This window comes from Bos indicus x Bos taurus, chromosome 11, assembly GCF_003369695.1.
Source record: "Bos indicus x Bos taurus breed Angus x Brahman F1 hybrid chromosome 11, Bos_hybrid_MaternalHap_v2.0, whole genome shotgun sequence".
Lineage (NCBI taxonomy): Eukaryota > Metazoa > Chordata > Mammalia > Artiodactyla > Bovidae > Bos > Bos indicus x Bos taurus.
The window spans coordinates 86,342,246-86,363,378 of NC_040086.1; the positions used below are offsets into that span (position 1 = coordinate 86,342,246).

Genomic DNA, 21,133 nt, shown 5'->3' on the forward strand with positions numbered 1-21,133 from the left:
GACAAAATCCAACATCCTTCCATGATAAAAACACTCAAACTAAGAACAGAAGGAAACTTCCTCAGTCTGACAGAGGATATTTGTGAAACACTCATAGCCAACATCACACTTAATGGTAAAAATACCAGATGCTTTTACCCTTAGATGAGGAATGAGACAAGGATGCCCACTCCTGTCACTTCAACATTATACTAGAGGTTCTAACCAGGGCAACTAGGCAAGAAAAAAATACAAGGCATCTGAATTAGAAAAGAAGTAAAACTATCTCTATTTGCAGATGACATGATCTTTTATATAGGAAATCCTAAGGAATCCACTAAAAAAAAAAAATGTAATAGAACTAATGACATAATTTAAGCAAGGTTGCTGGATACATGATCAACATACAAAAATTAAGTGTATTTCTATATACAGGCAATTAAAAATCCAAAAATGAAATTAACACATTTCATTATGAAAACAATTCTGTAAGCAATAGCATCAAAAATTATTTAAAAATTTATAAAATAAATTTAACAAAAAAATGCAAAATGTATTCTGAACACTACAAAACATTGTTGAAAAAAATGAAAGAAGATCTAAATAAGTGGGAAAATATCCCATGTTCATAGATCAGAAGACTTCACACTGTTAAGATGACAATACTCCCCACACTAACCTCCAGGTTCCCCTTCAGAATGCCAGCTTACTGCTTTGTATTTGGCTGATTCTAAAATTCATATGGAACTTCAAAGGACGCAGAACAGCTGAAACAGTTCTGGAAAAATAAAAGAGTAGAACTCACAGCTCTCAATTTAAAAACTTACTCCAGGGGCTTCTCTGGAGGTCCAGTGATTGAGAATCCGCCTTGCAATGTAGGAGACGTGAGTTTGATTCCTGATCCAGGAAGACTCCACATGCTGTGGTGCAACAAAGCCTGCGCCTCACAACTACTGAGCCTGTGCTCTAGAGCCCAAGAGCTGCATCTGCTGAAGCCCACAAGCCCTAAGCCTGGACCTCATAACAAGAGAAGCCACCACAGCGAGAAGCCTGAGCACCACGACTAGAGAGGAGCCCCCGCTCGCTCGAACTAGGGACAAGCGTCTGCAGCAACAAAGACCCAACACAGCCAAAATTAAATAAATTTTTTTCTAATGAAAGAAAAGATGCTCAACATCATGAGTTATTAGAGAAACGCAAATCAAAAGCACAATGAGATATCATTTCACACCCACTAAAATTTTTGGAAAAGAAAACGTCAGATCAATGCAAGTGTTGGTGAGGATTTGGAGAAATTGGATCCCACTGCTGTTGGTGATGTAAATGGTGCAGCCACTTTGGAAAACAATCTAGCAGTTTCTCAAATGAGTGAACATACGGTTATCATATAACCCAGAAACTCCACTCTGAGGAAGAAACCCAAGAGAAATGAAAACAAACATCCATAAAAAAACTTGTTCATAGCAGCATTATTAAACAACTCAAACGTTCATTACTATATGAATGGATAAACAAAATGTGGTATTTTCATACAGTGTAATATCATTTAGCCATAAAAAGAAGTTCTGACATGTGCTACAATATGGATGAAACTTGAAAACATTATGCTAAGTGAAACCAGCACAAAAGGACAAATGTTGTATGATTCTGTTATAGAAAATGTCCAGAATAGGAAATCTATAGAGACAGAAAGTAGATTAACCATTTCTTAGGGCTGGGGAAAGGTGGATAGCGGAATGAGATGTGGTAGCTAAAGGTGGTAGCCAAAATTGTACCCACTTTAGTATGTGTATAACCTATATATACAAAAAAGATCTTCACGACCCGGATAATCATAATGGTGTGATCACTCACCTAGAGCCAGACATCCTGGAATGTGAAGTCAAGTGGGCTTTATGTATCACTACGAACAAAGCTAGTAGAGGTGATGGAACTCCAATTGAGCTATTTTAAATCCTCAAAGATGATGCTGTGAAAGTGCTGCACTCAATATGTCAGCAAATTTGGAAACTCAGCAGTGGCCTCAGGACTGGAAAAGGTCAGTTTTCATTCTAATTCTAAAGAAAGGCAATGCCAAAGAATACTCAAACTACTGCACAATTGCACTCATCTCTCATGCTAGTAAAGTAATGCTCAAAATTCTCCAAGCCAGGCTTCAGCAATACGTGAACCGTGAACTTCCAGATGTTCAAGCTGGTTTTAGAAAAGGCAGAGGAACCAGAGATCAAATTGCCAACATTTGCTGGATCATCAAAAAAGCAAGAGAGTTCCAGAAAAACATCTATTTCTGCTTTATTGACTATGCCAAAGCCTTTGACTATGTGGATCACAGTAAACTGTGGAAAATACTGAAAGAGATGGGAATCCCAGACCACCTGACCTGCCTCTTGAGAAACCTGTATGCAGGTCAGGAAGCAACCGTTAGAAGTGGACATGGAACAACAGTCTGGTTCCAAATAGGAAAAGGAGTAGGTCAAGGCTGTATATTGTCACCCTGCTTATTTAACTTATATGCAGAGTACCTCATGAGAAATGTTGGGCTGGAGGAAGCACAAGCTGGAATCAAAATTGCCGGGAGAAATATCGATAACCTCAGATATGCAGATGACACCACCCTTATGGCAGAAAGTGAAGAAGAACTAAAGAGCCTCTTGAAAGTGAAAGAGGAGAGTGGAAAAGTTGGCTTAAAGCTCAACATTCACAAAGCTAAGATCATGGCATCTGGTTCCATCACTTCATGGCAAATAGATGGGGAAACAGTGGAAACACTAGCTGACTTTATTTTTGGGGGCTCCAAAATCACTGCAGATGGTGATTGCAGCCACGAAATTAAAAGATGCTTACTCCTTGAAAGGAAAGTTATGACCAACCTAGACAGCATATTAAAAAGCAAAGACATTACTTTGTTAACAAAGGTCTGTCTAGTTAAGGCTATGGCTTTTCCAGTAGTCATGTATGGATGTGAGAGTTGTACTATAAAGAAAGCTAAGCACAGAAGTATTGATGCTTTTGAACTGTGGTGTTGGAGAAGACTCTTGAGAGTTCCTTGGACTGCAAGGAGATCCAACCAGTCCATCCTAAAGGAGATCAGTCCTGGGTGTTCATTGGAAGGACTGATACTGAAGCTGAAACTCCAAAACTTTGGCCACCTCATGTGAAGAGCTGACTCATTGGAAAAGACCCTGTTGCTTGGAAAGATTGAAAGCAGGAGGAGAAGGGGACGACAGAGGATGAGATGGTTAGATGGCATCACCAACTTAATGGACATGAGTTTGGGTAAACTCCGGGAGTTGGTGATGGACAGGGAGGCCTGATGTGCTGTGGTTCATGGGGTTGCAACGAGTCGGACACGACTGAGCGACTGAACTGAACTGAAAGGGTTTGGGGTGGAGGAGGAAATGACAACCCACTCCAGTATTTTTGCCTAGAGAATCCCAGAGACAGAGCAGCCTGGTGGACTACAGTCCACGGGGTCTCAAAGAGTCGGCGGACATGACTGAGCAACTAAACAACAACAACTGTGTTTTATAATATTAAAAACAGGGCATCAGTATCACATCTCAAGCTTAGAAGGTGACAGTGTGGGGAACTGTTGTGGTCATCTCAAGCAAGTAAGTACCGCCTGAAGGTGTTATACTTCCAAAGATTAAGAACCATTCCGCCTACCAAACAAAATACATTTTGAAGGTTGCTTGTTTTGTAATCCTGGATCTGGACTTTTTGGGGAGTCTTAAATTTATAAAAGAATGAAATTATAAAATACTAAGCAGTGTGGCTTTATTTTGAAGTAATCTGTTACTTTAAAATTAAAAGAGAAGCATTAAGAATCAATGAAATAATGAAATCTAGTTATTATAAATTCCATCTGTATTTAAAGTATTCTAAAATAAGTTATTGGTAGCTGTTTTTTCTTAGCAGGATGAGTAGAATTTTCTTGATTATAGGTATAGTTTTATTTTTATTATTTCTTATTTTTTAAATGGCCCATATGGTTATGAACAGGATTTGTATGGCCAGCTTCTGTTCTTTCACCAAACTTGAGATAAAAATTATTTTAACTCTAACCTAAAATTAGTCTTTAAAAAATGGGAAATGTTAACTTAAAAGCAGCATATAGTCATTCCGTTTGCTGCCTGACCCTGATCCCAGGGAAACTTGACAAGCTTTCTTTTGTCCCAAAGTAGAGAAGTACAGGTCAAAGTTCTGGAATATTTCTAATTTACTTTAGTGAATTTTACCCACTTTAGTATGTGTATAACTTATATAAAGCAAAAAAAGAATTTAATTATAGTGAGCAATATAACTTTGTTCATATTATCTGATGTTTGGTAAAAGAAAAATATGAGATGAATGAATTAAATCAACAAAAATAAAGAGTATGGGGTCTCCTTTTGGGATGACGGAACATTCTTTTGGGGTGATGGAACATTCTTTTTGGGTGACGGAACATTCTTTCAGGGTTGCGAACATTCTTTTGGGGGCGATGGAACGTTCTGAAATTGACTGCAATGGCAGTTGCACGTGTATTTGGTGATGTGCTAAAACCCATTGCCTTGTATACTTTATATGGCTGAGTTGTGCGGTACATGGATTGTATCTTAATAAAGTTATTAAAAAACAAACAAACCGGAGTCTAGGCCAGCGTTCTTGTACTTCTGTACCCCAGAAGACAGAAGGGCAAAGAGCAGGTTCACAGGAACGTGGGGGGGCAAAGCACAGGGCCTCCCAGCTCTACAGCCGGGGCTCACAGCTCTCAGAGCTCATCACGGTGGCCAACCGTGAGAACTGGCAGCCTCAGACCTCAGCTGAGCTGCAAAACTGCCTTGGAGCCTCGCTCCCCACCCTGCCCCCAGCTTGCACCCCCCACACTTGCTGAGTGCCTGCTGAGTGCGTTAGGTGCAGGGGACACCGGCCCGACTTTCGAGGAACCCACAGCCCAACCAGGTACCCTCAGATGTCATGTGCTGGATGTCGGGGATGGGCAGTCAAACCAAGCTCCAAGGGATTGCTTGCATTCCAGGAGGTGATCTGGTGCACTGGGGGGCGGCTGGGGAGGGGGAGTCCCTCTGGATACACGCTGGGTCCGGGATGAAGGAGTTCAGTCCCTGAAACCGCCCTATCCGCCACCCCAGGGTGCTGACTGCAAACCACCAGCTAACAAACCAGGGTTCTAGGGCCATTTCTGGGGCTAGTTCCTCCTCTAGGGCCCAGGCCCGGAGGGCTCAGTGCCCAGCATCCTTGCTGGCCAATCCTTGAAAGGCAGTTACACGAGCTTCCTCCTGCCAGGGCTCAACATCTCCTCTTGCCCAGACCCAGGCCTCCTGGGCTGACTCTGATCTGCCCGCTTGCACCAGGGGCAAATGTGTGCTCAAGAGATGACAAATTATTTTAATATATCCTGAAATCCAACTTAATTAGGAAGCAAAGTCCCTGAGGGAGAAAAATACAATGGGTCTGGAGTCAGAGACGGATGGGTTTTGGATTATGACTATTTCTGAGGTGACTGTGGTTTTAGGATGACTAATTCCACCACGGTCCCCAGGTAATCGGGGCGGTAGCTCGCCAAATACTTTCACAACACAAAGGCATTTTCCTCCACTGCTCAATTCAGTAACTGAGTTAGAGGGATTTCCCTGCTGGTCAGGGGCTAAGAATCCAGCTTGCAATACAAATGACAGGGGTTCAATCTCTGGTCAAGGAACCAAGATCCTTCATGCCGCAGGGCAAGCAAGCCTGAGTGCCACAGCTAGAGAGACGTACATGATGCAACAGAGATCCACGTGCCACGATTAGGGCCCGATACAGCCAAACAATGAATATTAAAAAAAACAAAACTGAGTTGAAGGGGCTGTGTATCCTGCAGATGTCCCCGGGGATGGGAAAGCCATAGACATACCACGGAAGCCAAGACTCGCAGGTCAGACCACACAGCCAGAACGCTTCACAAAAGAGGGCAGAGCTGGAGAGGGCCCAAGGCGGCAGTGAGCTAAACCCTGAGCCCTGCGGGGCCAGAGCCAGCACCTTCACCAGCCCTGTGGTCATCTGGGGCCCTGGGCGCCGGCCGCATTCCCGGCTTCCAGGGAGCGCTCATGATATCTTATTGTAGCTCCTGTGTCCCCTCCCATCCCCAGGGTACCCGAGCTGGGGTCACAAAACAGAAGGAACCTACGATCTCCAACCATTGTGAAAAAATGACATATTTACTAATGATGACTACACAAACTGCATGGCCCAGAAATTCAGCTCCTTGATTTACTCCTGACAGAAAGATGGACGCAGGTTCACCAGTGACACAAGCAAGAAGGTTCACAGCTGCACAGCCTAAAAAAGCCCAAAAACCGTCCTCACGTCCACCTGCCATCGACGGGGGACAGCCTGTAGTGTGCTGGCACCTGGGGGACCACAGAACAACTGGAAAAAACCTCCACAACACACAACACAGATGAAGCTCCAAAAGGCTTCCTTTCCAGTAACAAGACAGCAACGGAGAGAGTAAGCAGATCACCAACTGCTAGGAAAAGAATAAAACGAAGTGATCCGATGAAGACTGCCGGGCAGCTCAGTGGTCAAGAATCCGCCAGCCAGTGCAGGAGACGCAGGTTCAATCCCGGGATGTGGAAGATCTCCTGGAGAAGGAAATGGCAACCCACTCCAGTATTGCTACCTGGGACATCCCAGGGACAAAGGAGCCCGACAAGCTACAGTTCATAGGGTCACAAAGAGTTGGACACGACTGAGCAACTGAGCACGCCACGGTGGGTTGGGGTTGGGGCGGTAACTCTTGCTTGGATGCTCAGAGTCAGGGACACATGTGAAGAGGAAGGGATAGCCTTATGATGAGGGCTCTCGGCAGAAGGGGCAGCAAATGCAAAGGCCCTGGGGTACAGCATGCTCGGCATCATCAAGGAGCAGCAAGAAAGTGAGTGTGGCCGAAGCATGGCCAACAGGCAGAAGTGGGGAGCAGCGGTGGGGGGGCGCGGAGCAGGGGCTCAGAGGACAGGGCAAGGAGTTCACTTTTTTATTTTAAGCACAATTGTTGTAGAACTCTGACAACCAGAGAGTGCTACAAAAATACTGGGTACTGGGGAAAGGATGGTAAGAGTCCCTGGAACTGAGGGAAGCAAAAAGGGGGGAGCTCCCTGGGACCCCCCAGTGGTAGGGGCGGGGGTAGAGGTGGCAGGTCACTTCTAAAGGCAATGCTTTTCCTTCCGACATAAAATCCAAGCTTGTTCACTCCTGATTCTCCGTGGGCAGGAATGAAAATAAAATGGCTCATTGCCCACTAATGAATTCTTGGAACCTCCGGAGCTCAGGCCATGGATCCACTCCCCCCGACCAGCTCCTGATGCCAAAGGGACCGGGGGCCATAAAATCTCTGCCTGGAGTTCTTCCCGGCGGCGTCTGAGGCGCCTCCTGTTCCGGAGGGAGGAAGAAAAAGCAAAGCTTTGCCAACAGAGAACAATGAGGTGGCAATGGGGGAAACACCGGCTGGTCCAGGGAGGCGGGGAGCGGGGAGGAATCCAAAGCCTGTGCAGCCATTTCTATGTGGGGCACGTTCTGCCCACAGACAGGCCCACCGTCGTGGTCAGTCTTAGCCGGGGCGGGGGGTCGGGGAGCCCTTAAGGCACCTGCCACCCCTGGACAGCAAGTACTAGAGCATCCGAAGTGGAGGCTGGGGACCAGCACCCTCTTCTCATGGAAATGGTCCCAAGAGTGTCGGATTTGGACTCTGACATGTCACCATGTGGCCCTGGGCAAGTGGCCCATCCTTCGGGGCTGCTCCCATCCCGTGAATTCCCAGGGGGGCTGCAGGAACCACAGGAGGTAACAAATTCACATGGAAGCTCCTTAAACTCCTAGCGTTTAAGGCTCCACCTCAGGGTCACTGGGTGCACTCACACTCTGCCCCCGTCTCAGGATCATCGGCCACCAACAGATAGGCTCAGAGAGGTTAAGCCACTTTCCCAAGGTCACACAGCCAGACAGTCAGTGCTATGCCAGTGGAGCCGACCAGCCCTGCAGGCCACAGGACCTGCCAGAGACTAAACCCTGCCCTCCGGGAGCAATAAAGGAGCAAGGAGAGTGGCACTAATTATTTAAGCGTAGTTAAGCAAGATGTGCAAAGCAGGGCAGAGGGTGGGCCCTGGGGTGGGGTCTTCGTAGAGGCAGGAAGGGTCGGCTGAGGGGCTCCCGGCCAGGCTCCCTGCAGAGCAGTCTCCTCAGGCCAGGCTCCAGATACTCACCCCTCACCTCTCTGAAACCCTGGTGGTCCCAAGGCCCCAGCACTTTCCATTTGAGGGACCGGATAATCAGGCCCCCGTCCAGGTGCCCTCGGAGCCTCAATCCCACCAAGTGCAGCAGGCTGAGGACATGGAAAAATTCAGAGACTTTCCCATGCGGCCTCTCCTCCTTCCGGGGGCCCCTGGGGGCCCATGAAGCTGCCTGGAAGCCGCCTGCTTGGGCTCCTGGCCCTTCTAGACTGAGCTCTGGGAGGGCCGCATTCTGCTCCCACATCTCCCATGCACGGGGCCTGGAGGCACGCCGACTTTCAGTCGGTGTCTAATGACTGAATCAGCAAGCAGGCGGCTCAGAGGGAGTGGAGATTCTAGATGAGGCTACAGCGAATGACACAGCCAGACCACGGAGGACCTTGAACGCTGGGGCCAGGTGGCTTGTGGCGATAGGGAGCCGCAGAGGGCTCTTGGGCAAGGGACTAGGAGGAAGATGGTTGTGGCAGCCTGGGCAGAGAGAGTAGCAGAACTGAAGCTGGAGTCAGGAAGGTCAGTGGGGGGGTGGGGAGGGGTAACGTGGGTACTGGCATGCGAGAAAATTGGGGATTTTTAAGGGTGATTGCAATGGTGTGTAGCTTTCAGCTGGTCACACACAGAAACTGGAAACCACCCCCTCCCCCAGACAGAACTCGACTGCATCGTTGGTATTAACACCTTAGTTGCCGGTCCACCCTGAAACCACCACCAGGCCAGCTGGTACCCGGGCTGTGCTTCCTGAAGCAGGTGGCCAGGAGGAAAAGTATAACTGCCCCACAAAGAAAGGAATGCACCAGAGAGGATCTGGGCGTCCCTGAAACGCAGCCTGCAAAGCAGCCTGCAAATGGGCGGCCGTGGAGGATTAAGGCAAGTCCTCCCGCGAAGCTTCTTATTCTGCAGCCAACAGAGCGCACGCAGCTGAGCCGCCGTATCCGTGATGAAGGGATAAGTCATCTGAAAACACAAATAAATTATTCATTCCTCCACAAACGAGCAGCTTTTGGGTTGCTGCGGCAGCCGAAAGGCTCTGCGAATCCTATTAGCGACACGGCTCAGCCAGGCGACGCAGAGTCCCGCCACCACCCCCGTGTAGACGGCTCTTGCTGGGAGCTGCCCACATGGCTCTCTGTTCCACGTCCATGACTGAAACCAGCCCAGTGTCTTGTGGGGAGATCACAGCCCCGCTGGCCCGGCCCGGGAGGCCCGGGGCTCCTGGCAGAGCATCCACACCAGAGGACTCGGTGGCAAAGAGATGCCTTCCACCTACAGTCTCCCAAGACCTCCCCTCCAGGGCCCACCTCCCACCCATCAGGACACAAGCCTGGAGCTGGCCTGCTCACTCAAATGCAGATGCCTAGGCCCTGCCCCCAGACACCCTCTGGGGTTCAGCCTGGGGCACTGCATTTCTGACACCTTGGAGCTGAGGAAGTGCTGGAGTCCCTGAGTGCCCTCCTCTGATCGACCACAGCAGCTCGGCGGCCTCAAAGACCCGAGCAGCCGGGGTCAGGTCCGTGGCCTCTGGGGGCCCCAAGTGCTCAAGGTGGGGGGCTCCTGGAAGGACGATAAGAAAGAACATTTGCAGAGCGACTGTCACTCACGGGTGCTAGGCGGAAGCCACTCGCAGCTGGGGCTTTGCCCGCCTCTCGTCCCCGTGTTTGTAGCTTTGATCCCAGCCTTGGCTCAGTTCACAGCTGAGAAGTCTGAAGATTCTGACTGCCAAGGCCAGACCCTGCACCGCTACTTCCTCGGTCCCCACGGTCCCTTCCTCAGGGAAGCTTCCCACTCCCCCCGGCTCAGTCTAAACACACTCTGTTGGGACCGCTGCTTGGTGTCTTAGCACGGAGGAGGGGTTGGGGAGGGGACGGGGTCCCACAGAAGTGTGGGGGTGAAGCAGTGACCGCGTGAGAGGGGCCACTGAGGCCCCCGTCACTAGGCCAGCTGAAAGCTGCCTCTTGTAGACTGGTCCCATGTGATGTGAGCCGGTCGGGTCTGTCCCTCTGTCCCTGTCCTTACACCCGGGGTCTTCTGCAAGAATGACACCTCTGGGCCTTCCCTGGTGGTCTGGTGATTAAGATGCCGCATTCCCAAAGCAGGGGGCCTGGGTTCGATTCCTGGTCAGGGAACTAGGTCCCGCATGCCGAAGACCCGGTGCAGTCAAATAAATACATATCTTTAAAAAAAAATGACACTGCTCGCCTCTCTCCTTGTGGGGGAGATAGGGCTTATCTGACCGGGCTGGAGAAATGACATTCTAACCTAGTCCTTCCCCACACTCTACTCCAAAGGCAGAGGTCAGCAGTGGCTCAGCCATCTGCCTACAACTGCAAAACCAATACAATATTGTAAAGTAATTAGCCTCCAATTAAAATAAATAAATTTATATTAGAAAAAAAAAAGAGTGAGGCCAAGAATTCCACGGACTGTATAGTCCATGGGGTCGCAAAGAGTTGGACACAACGGAACGCCTTTCACTTTCACTTTTTCAAGCAGGACACTAATTCTGGCCGTAGAGTAAGCTTGCAAATCCAGAACTACCAGGAAAGATGGTGTGTGAGTGTGTGTGTATGTGTTTGTGTCTGGAGACATTCCTGGTCATTATAACTGGGGGTCGAGGGGGGTCATCTACTGGCGCCTGAGGGGTAAAAGGCAAGGATGCTCCTAAACACCCCACAGCACAGGTCACCCCACAACAAGCCGTCATGCAGTGCAAGCTGTCCACCAGGACAAGACCCTGATGTAAACGCAGTCCCCTGCAGCTTGTCCCTGGGGTCCACTTCTCCACTGGTTTCAGCATCCAGCGACCAGAAGAGTGCAGAGCTCATGGAACCACGCTGTCACCCCCAAATGCCGGGTGGACGGTCCTGCAGGGCACAGAGCCACCCTGCCCCCGCTGCTATGAAAGAAAGTGAAGTCGCTCAGTCGTGTGCGACTCTTTGCGACCCCATGGACTGTAGCCCACCAGGCTCCTCCGTCCACAGGATTTTCTAAGCAAGAATACTGGAGTGGGCTGCCATTTTCTTCTCCAGGGGATCTTCCCAACCCAGGGATCGAACTCAGGTCTCCTGCATGGCAAACAGATGCTTTACCGTCCGAGCCACCAGGGAAGCCCCCACTGCTGTAGGGTCTCACATAAGGAAGCCCCCCTCCCCAGGCTCCTCTGAGACCTGGAGGGGCTACAAGAAGCACTTGGGTCCCAGGCCTGCTGTGGGCAGGGTGGACTAGGAGGATGGGCAATCTCTGCCGCTGGCCTGCCGTGGAGACCACATCCACGCTTTACATTCACCCCACTCGGGGGCAGTGGGCAAGGATTCAGGAAGCCCCATGAGGGCTGCCTCAGTCCCGGTGACCCAGGCCAACCAAAACACCAGTGGTTCCCACACCTGACCCTTCCCGTGGGAAAGGGTGGCCTCGGAGATGAAATGGAAGTCTCATCTGTGCATCCTTTCATTCATTCAAAACACATTTAACCAAACACCTGCTATGTGCCAGGCACTGTCCCAAGTGTCACGATGCAACAGGGAACAAGTATGATTCTTGCTTTCAAGGAGTTCACTCAGGTGCATCAGAGTATGAGGCAAGTGACACGTGCCAGGAGGATAGTGAGTGCAGGATTCGAGGGGACCGTGATGAGACTTTCAGTCCTATCTAAAGATCCAGGAAGGCTTCTTGGAGGAGGTGACATCTAAATGGAGACTGAAGGATGAATAAGAGCCAGCCAGGGACAGAGGAAATGCAGGGGGATGGGGACTAGGGAGCAGCTTTTCCAAGGACTTCTAAGACACTCCCTCACCCAGGCAGGAGCAACTGACACATCACAGGTCAGCAGGCAGCTGAGGTCAGCACCTGCAGCTCCCAAGTGAAAGGCAGCCTAAGAGGAGCATGGCAGGGAGGCCTTTGCCGGGGGCCCACAGGCTTGTGTCCAGCAGGGCTGGCCCGGGGGGAGAAAGCCAGTCGTCTTAAAGACACAAACAGCAAATACACACCCATGCCCGCCCGGCCCACAGCAGCATCGCTGCAAACTCTCTGGCCCCCTGAGAAGTCTGGCCAACCTCTGGCAGCCTGCCCACCACCCCCTCGCCATCCCCAGGGCACAGAAGCCTTGTGTCCCCAGACCACTCCAGCCTCATGCACTTGCTGTCTGAGAGCTAGACTTCTGAAAATTGTCAATTTACTGTAGTTAAAAGACAATGCAACCCACAGGTGCACAGCTGGCTCGGCCGACACCTCTTCAGGGATGAGGCATTTGTGCAGCGATGACAATTCCTGTCTGGACCTGCAGGTGGGCCCGGTGCAGGGAGCCCACCTTCCCTTACAAGAGGGCCCCCTGGTCCCTGGGGAGCTCTGCCCAGAAGAGCCCCAGCCAGGCCTGCTGCGGATGCCAGCTCGGGGGCTGCTGTGCTGCCTGAGGGGACCAACCAGGAGGAGCCAGGATTGCGTGTGCACAGAAGCCTCCCACATCTTTCCATTTTTTTCCTCAAACCTGAACATTCATGAATGAATGAATCTGTGCTCAACTGAATTGCAAAGCTTACCTTTTACCCGGTTAAATTCATCTTACATTCCCCTCCTCCTTCCAACCTACCAGAGCTTCTGGAATTTGACAGCGCTCCGGTTTTATATCCTTGGCCAATCTATATGCATACTACATCATGTAAAGCGGTGGGCAGACTCGGTCGGCAAGCACCATCCCGTCACTCAAGGCCTCTGGGGGTCGGTCATCTGACTGACGGTGAGGCCATCTAACCACCAATATTCTGCTCCTGTCCCCAGAGGCCCAGCTGTGCCCAGCTTGAACAGCTGGGCCCACAGCTGTCCTCCGAGAGCCTAGCCCATCAAAAAGCCGGGGTGTGTGCCCTCATGTACGGCCACCCTCATACCTGTCTCCCAGCACCATCAACACCTCCCCCCTCAAATTAACTCCCAGATTTCCCTGGCGGCCCAGAGGTTAAGACTCCATGCTTCTAATGCAGGGGACACGGGTTCAATCCTTGGTTGGGGAACTAAGATCCCACACGCCGCACAGACAAAAAATAAACATAAATAAGAATAATATCAAATCTTTAAAAAAAATTAACTGCCACAAGTAACACCTCTATCATCTGCACAATTTTTCTGAGAAACACAGTGAAGGACATTTTACAAACAGAAAGAGGGAGGCAGGGTTCCGGGAAGGCGGCAGTGACGTCAAGACCCGTCTCTGGAATCATTTGCTCAGGCGGACAATTGCAGGCCTGTGCACCGGAGACACGAATGTACATCTGGCGGATGAAGGCAGAGAGACCCAGGAAGCTGGGGCTGGGGGCTGGGGGGCAGCTCACAGGGTCACATCCAGTCCCAACACCCACCCTGCTCTGATGTCCCCAGGAGAGGTCAGGGACCAAGGGCCTCCTTCCATGGAACGAGAAGGCTGGGAAGAACCATTGCCAAGTTCAAAACCCTGTGATTTTGCATTAAAAGTTTACAGGCACTTTTTAATGACATAGATAAATGGGCTGAAATGATACTAAATGGAAAAGGAGGGACATGCCATGGACATTACATGACATCGATGATTACATACCGCAACGTCTCTTCACCTCTCTGTAAATAAATACTGACCAGAAGACACGGCCCCAAGTGTTAGCTGTGATGATCTCTGAACCGTAGGCCTGCGTTGCTTTCTGCTTTTGTTCATTTTTCGCCCTTTTCACGAGGAGTCTTTCACGTGCGTAATCACAGCAAAGACACTTTGAAGGACACGCTTCTCCACAACAGATACCCAGAGGACAGCAGGCTCCCCCAGGGCCCGCATCCTGGACCACACGGCAGGCACCTTCTTTGTGGGGAGTGGGGTGCAAACAAGATGTAAAACTGACAGCTGCAACCACATCTCTGTGGTCCCCTCAGGCCTTGGAAGTGTTAACTCCTCACGCAAATGAGCCCCACGCTCCCCTTCGAGGAAGCTCTTTCCCAAACTTCCAAACACTGAGAATATCCCTTCCTCCATTCTGCAGTTGCAGAGTCCTGGTGCTGGAATATGCCAGCGAATCCAGACAGCTGAACGCAGCCTCAAGATGCTGCTTTGGCCCAAATCCAAACCAGTTATTCCACAGGGCCAGCGTCATCCTGCCCCCCAAAAACCCGGCCCACAGGAGGGCACAGGCCTGGAAATGATCACCTTGCTCAATGAAGGCCTTCAGTCCAAAGGGAAGAGGCCAGCCCGGCCCCACACCTTCTGCTCGGGGAGCTCACCCTCCTCTGCACCCACTCCGATGCCCTCTCCCTTGGTGCCTTCCATGCCCCCTCGGCCGCTTGTGCTCCCAGAAATGACTCTCAATGTTCCTGTGTGTTCATGTGTTTACTTTCCACCCTGGGCTAACAGTTCTTCAGAACAGAACTTCCTAAGAACCACTTTTGTGTCTCGGCACCAAACCCAGCACCTGGGTGGAGTGGAAGAGGGGAGAGAGGCAGGCAGGTCTGGGTCATGAGCTTTGGTGAATAACCTTGGCCCTGGGCACTTCCCTGGGAGCTGCTTGTCTGCTAGGGAGACCCTCAACATGCAGGAGGGAGGGATGATGTGGGCAGAGAGGAAGGGAAGCTTCCAGAAGGGAGGGCCTGCAGAGGGTTGGGGCTTGGAGACCGACCAGGAGGAGTGGAGGGAGCCATGCCCAGGTGGGAGGGGTCCTGTGTGGCCAGGCACTCGGGTGCCAGCCAGATAGCTGCAGTGGGCAAGGCCGCTTAACTAGAGTCCACAGACTGAGACGCAAACTTCACACCAGCAGCAGTGTGGCATCTAAAGCGATGGAGAAGCAGAATAAACCCAGAGGGCCCAGCACGTCTGGACACACGCGGCGCCGGCCTTCAGTCGTGGTTCAGCCCAGCCCCGTCCCATTCGGCCGTTTAGGGCAGATGTCACCCCCGCTGTCCGGCTTCCCCCGCACCGCCTGGTGTCACCTTCTAGAAGAAGCAAGCACGGAACAGCAGGGCATTGGTTTAACAAACGGTTGGGCTCCCAGAGGAATGAAACAGTAACAAAGCCTGCAAAGTCAGGCCGCAAAAGATGATTTTAATAAATAGACTAACATTTTTCAATAAACTATTATGCTGCTTTACAACACAGTATATAAAAGATATAGCCTCATTATGGTAAACTTTCATGAAATAAGCACCGTGTGGCAGTCATGAAAGTAGAACTCTCAGTGCGATCTGGGGGCTGCCCTGCTCGATGACAAGGGTTTATGTCCTCACTCGCTCAGATTTCCAAGGCTGCCCCAAATTGCTCCCTGTCCGCAATGCCTGGCAGCTCCACTCCGCTGGGGGTCTGGTACTGGCTGGGCCTGAACCACCCTCCTGGACAGCGGTCCCCACACTTTGCTCACATATCACCTTCTTGGTTTTTTTTAAATTAATTTAGTTTTAAATCGAAGGATAATTGCTTTACAGAACACATATCACCTTCTTAATGAGGTCTGCCATCACCGACTTGCCTAAAATTATAAGACCTCCCAGCAACTTGCTTCCTCTCCCCACCACCCTGCTCAAAGCCTTCTTGGGGCACCTAGCACCTGACAGGTGGTACAGTTTATTCACTCATCACATTTATTTTAGGTCCCCCCAAGAAATGTACACCGCCTGAGACGAGAGGTTTGTCATTTTACTTTTCAGGTGGGTCCTCAGAGCCTAGAACAATGCCCAGCACAGAGCAGGCACTCAATAAATGCCTGCTGAATGATGAACTAATATGTATAACTCTTGTAGCAAGGAAACAAAACTGGAATATTCAAATGTCATTTTTGTCTTCATCTGCTGCTGCTAGACCTGGCTATTTTCATATGCTTTGTTGGCATTAAAAATGGGGTCTTTTTTTTTTTTTTTTAAGTCAATCTCTGTAAGGTATAATTCACATACTATAAAATTCACTCATTTTAAGTATATGTTTCAATGGGTTTTGACAAAGGTATATGGTTGTGTAACCACTGACATAACACTTTCAGCACAAGAATGGGATCTTTCAAAATTATATGTTAATAAGTGGTCATGGCTAATATGAATACGTATCAGCTTTCAAACAACTCTCCTGATTATTTCACTAATTGATAGTTTTTCAATTGATTTCCGTGTATTTTACCAAACACAAAAGAAGGGCAGAAAGGCAGCCAGCATGTGCTTAGCGCACCGTGTGCACGAGGGCTTGTCGTAGACACTTTTTTTGGGTTTCAGTTTCTCCTCCAGTTCTCAGAGGGAGGGACTGTCCCTGCCGTACATGGGGCAGCTAACTCATCCAAGGTCACCTGGCTGCAAAGAGGACAATCAGGGGCTAAAATCCAAGTCAGTTCCAACTTCAGAATTCACATTCATCCCAACAAATAATGATACGGTTAATGTAAGTACCAGCAGTGATGATGACGTAGTTGTAATTTGTGTTCTTCCTCTGTGGCTTGTCTGACCGCTTTGTCTTGAGTCTCTTAAGTGATATGAGATAGGGGTGGGGGCCATGTCCATTCTTTCTGCCATTGTGCTTCACCCAGACTGCTGTGACACACAGCTCGAGGCCTGAGAAAAGCCCTCAACCCACCCCCACCACCACCCCAGCCCCAGGATGAGCAGCAGGGTGTCCAGGAAGGACAGGTTCCTTGTCAATACAGTGCTGCTAGGTGAACTGTATAGAGAACAAAACATCGCTAATGAAACACACACACACACACACACACACAAGTTTTCTAACAGTAGTTGAGGAATTATCCCACATATGAAGTCATGTCTATAGGATTTTGGATCTGTCCGGGGCATCCCAGGGTAGCATGTACACCAAAGTGTTGCCTCTGCACTGGGAGTATAGGTAGGAATTCTCTCCCCTCCCCACACTGCCTTGTTTTTGTACAATTGTCCCATTTTTCTTCTCAAAAGACAGCTGACTAGGGAAGAGACCCCCAGACCCACTCTGGGCTCAGGTCCCCCTGCAAAGACCACCCTTCTGGATTCTTCTGTTACACAGATGTCAGCCTACCACCCCTCCCCATCCCATCCATCCAGGCAGTACTTCAAGGCATTTCTTCCGTGTGGCCAGTAGGCCAATGAAGTCCCATCCCTTGGGTATCCTCCCCAGAGCAGAAGAGACAGACCATTGACCAATCACAGGCAAACAGATGAGGTGATTGCAGACTAGTCCTCACCAGGGAGGATGGCAGGGTTAGGACACCATCTCAACGCTGCTGCTGGTGACATGGAGACGGGGGTGGGGGGGGTGGGGTTCTGTCCGCCTCCTCTCTGTCTCACCTTAGCTCCCAAGCCCTTCCAAGAGGCCACTGTAGAACCTACAGTCAAATGCACTCTCCCCCTTTGCACCCAAGAGCTCTTCTCCAGACTCCCTCCTGCCTCACTTGGACCCTTGTCACGTGTTTATCTTTAAACTCGATGTACCTGTGTCTGTCCGCCTGCACGACCCTGGGAGCCAGGCCTCGCCTGCACCCAGCTCTGGCCAGGCAGGCATGGGGTACTGGCTGGCTCCAAACCAGGCCTCCCATCTGGAGGATCAGCCCCTAGAGGGCAGGACAGGGCCCCATCTCTGCATCCTGTGCACCATAAACAGTGTAGAGAAACAGCCCCCAGGGCACTCTGTAAAGATCACCAAGAACTGCCAAGTGAAGGGCAACAGGCAACCCTGGAAGGCAGGCATTGACCCTGAAATGAGAACAAACAAGGGGAGAAGGGAACACAGAGGAGAGAGGCCCGTGCAGGGAGGCCACCATCAGTGACTTTTTTTTTCTGCCCTGTATTCTGCCAACTTAGGTGGTTACATAACTCTTCCAATTAAAATAAGTGTGTTATGTGGTCCTGTCCCCTGGGCGCTGGCGTTCTGCCCCAGTGACCCAGAGGTCGTGGCCCAGCGGCTCAGGGGAAGATCTAGGACACCCAGAAGGAAGGAAGGGGAGGCACAGGACTATAGGGACATGGTGGGGGGCGGGTAGCGAACCCAGCTAGGTCACCCTGAGCTCAGGGACAGCCAGTCAGGGGAGCGGGGACGCGAGGACTCATCCAGCCGGATTTTCCTAGAGGCCCCTGGGGGAAAACACAGACTAAAATGCATCAGAAAGTCCTGCCTGCCTCCTCTCTGTCCCAGCTCGGCTCCCAGGCCCTTCCAAGAGGCCGGTGCAGACCTACAGGCCAAAGCGCTCTCTCCTTTCCACCCAACACGCCCCCTCCAGCCCCCAGTCTTGCCTCACCCAGACCCTTATCAAGGGTTCATCTTTGAACGAGATACACCCATGCCTGCTCCGATGCACGGCCCTGGGAGTCAGGCTTCGCCTGCAGGACCCAGGGGAAGCAGGGTGGGGGGCCTGGATTAAGAATCCCCAGGGCCCTCTGGTTAGGAATGGAACATCTAAACCTTCAGGGCGGGGGCGCTGCTGGGGCAGGCCAGGGCCCTCAGCTTCCCACGGGCCTGCAGCTGCCGAGGGCTGGGTGGAGGAGCGTCTGCTCCCCGAGGCTGGTGCAGGGGTGAGGGGGGCTCTCAGTGAGAAGGCGGCCTCAGGTCCAAGGGGTCAGCTCTGGACCCCAGCAGGAAGGAGCCACCCCAGGGCCACGGAGCCTGCTCCCAGAAACCAAGCCATGGCGTGTGACTCGGCCTAGGCCTGGGACCCAGCCTAGGAATCTCCAAACCACCCCAGCCCTGGAATCAAGGGGCCTTTTGTCCCCGACTAAGGACTCTGAAACATTAAAACCCACCCACTCAGGGGCTTTTGTGTCTGCTACCATCTGTCCTGGGACCTGCTCCGCCACCCAATCTCCGGTTTCTAGGAACATTTCTGTCACTTGTCACTTTAGATCACTTTAAATTTTAATTTTTCTATTATCGACTCAGATGATAACAATGCTACATCGAGGCCTCTGCCCATCTCATGTCTTATTCACGGAGAAGCGGCAGTGTCTTGAATGTGCTGGGGGGTGGTGGGGCTGGACCTGTTCCTCCCAGGACAAAGCCCGCTGCTCCAGGCCTCAGTTTCCTGCCTGCCTCCCATTCCAGTCGGCCCACCCACCTCTCCCAGCCCGCAGGCTGCTCTCCAGCCTCAGTGGCCTGGCCTTGGCTGGAGCTCTCAGCTCCCAGTGTCACAGCTGTTCAAGACTGTCCCACCTGCAGGGCAAGGCCAGCATGGGGACAATGAGGCTGGAGTGCGGGGCCCTGCAGTGCCGATCTGCTAACTCGGAGAGGCACTGAAACACCAGGGGCAGGGAGAGGGTCCGGGGGCTTCCAGAAGCCATGGGGGGCTGACCATCTCCCCCAGGACCAGCTTCAGCTTACGGGCCAGGGAGTGTGGGCTCCTGCTGCCCCAGTGGCAGTGCCCACGACACCGTGTCACATATATGCCTCCCTGCTCACCTCCCAACCCACCTGGGCTCTCGGGCATCAAGCCTCACCCATCGTGTGTTCCCCCCGCGCATGGAGCGCAGCATCTGGAACACAGTAGGGGCTTAATAATTGATTGAGGGCAGGAAACGGGCGCTCAACACACTTAGGCAGAACCAAACTGCACCCCGAAGAAGCGCCCCTCCACCCTCACCTGAACCACACAACCCGCAGAGCCACGCGGCTCGCGCCCCGGAAACACGGCACATTAGATCTTCAGCCCCAGTTGAAGAACGATCAGAAACAGAGACGGAGCCAAGGGGTGAGCAGAGCCAGCTGGTGAAACGAGACTGGGGTCTGTTCACCAGACACCGACAGTTAAGTCACGGGGCTCTCGGGCTTTTTAGGTAAGAGAGCGCAGGCCCTCGAGGTACATTTCTGCATCTGCAGGCTCGTAGGGCAGATGAAATAAGGATGGGCAGCAGCCTGTTAAGGAGCAGAGAACTGTCCAAGTGCAGTGAACCCAGTCACAGCCTGCCACCCACTGCAGCTTCCTAATTGGGACCAGGGCCAAACCCGGCCTGGCGCCACAGGGCTGCCTACGCGAGGGACCCCACTCAGCTCCGAGGCGATCCAAGCCACCCGGAGGCCGGTACCTCCTCTTCCTGCCCGCAGCCCACGAACCGATCCTCAGAGAGACAGTCTGGTTCTGCACACAGGGGCCTTGAACTTCCACAGCTGGGGACAAACACAGAACAGCCAAAAAATCCTAACCCCAAAGTCCCCTGTGAGCACACATGCACACACACACACCACACACACACACCAGGTTCCGTGCATGCAGCCGCGGACACGATGGACACTCACAGGTGCTGCGGCTCTGTCCTCCACCCCACGCCCCAGCGCCACTGGGATGCTGGGAACCAGGCTGGACGCGAACTAAGCAGAGGCGTTGGGATGGGGAAGCAGGGACTATCAAGGGGAGAGGGGGACTCGGGAGAGAAAGAAGAAAAGGGCTCCTACATTCATTCTGCTCCCTCCACTGGGGCCCCCTCCAAGGACAAGCTTGAGCCGCCCTGGGCAGGCTGCCAAACACAATACCTGAGTCCCCAGCAGCCCCGGGGGCCCAGCCCGGTCGGCTCTCAAGATAAGTGGACCAGGTAGGTATGTGCCTGCACGTCGAGATAAGGGCTGTCGGTGGAAGGAGAAAGTTGGTTTTTCCAGAATGTTTAGAAGTACATTTCAAGGAGTGGAAAGGTTTCAAGGACACACTGGGAGTGGCCCAGCGAGGCCAGCGCCTTTCGCTTTTTTCAAAATCCCAAGTTGAACCTCTTAAAGCATAATTAATTCCGGTCTAGTTGAAGTCATGCTTCCTTTGAGCTCTCATGCAGCTTTCTCTGGTGGATCCAAACAGCATATACTATTTGATTAAGGAGGAATCAAGGGACTTTCCTGGAGGGCCCAGGGGTTAAGACTCCGTGTTCCCAATGCAGGGGGCATAGGTTCGATCCCGGTCAGGGAGCTAAGATCCCACATGCCACATGGCACAGGCAGAAATAAATAC

General features: G+C 51.5%; 1 protein-coding gene across 2 annotated transcripts in view; it reads right to left on the reverse strand.

Moving 5' to 3' along the window:
• Window positions 1-21,133, reverse strand: part of HPCAL1 (hippocalcin like 1) — a 117,648-nt gene that overhangs the window by 33,734 nt on the left and 62,781 nt on the right. The window contains exon 1 of one of the 2 annotated variants that reach the window (XM_027556094.1): window positions 20,437-20,460. The exons of the other annotated variant lie outside the window; for it this stretch is intronic. The gene's annotated coding sequence lies outside the window, so the exon portion shown is untranslated. Of the gene's footprint in view, window positions 1-20,436; window positions 20,461-21,133 lie in introns of those variants that run through there. 2 annotated transcript variants of the gene reach the window in all.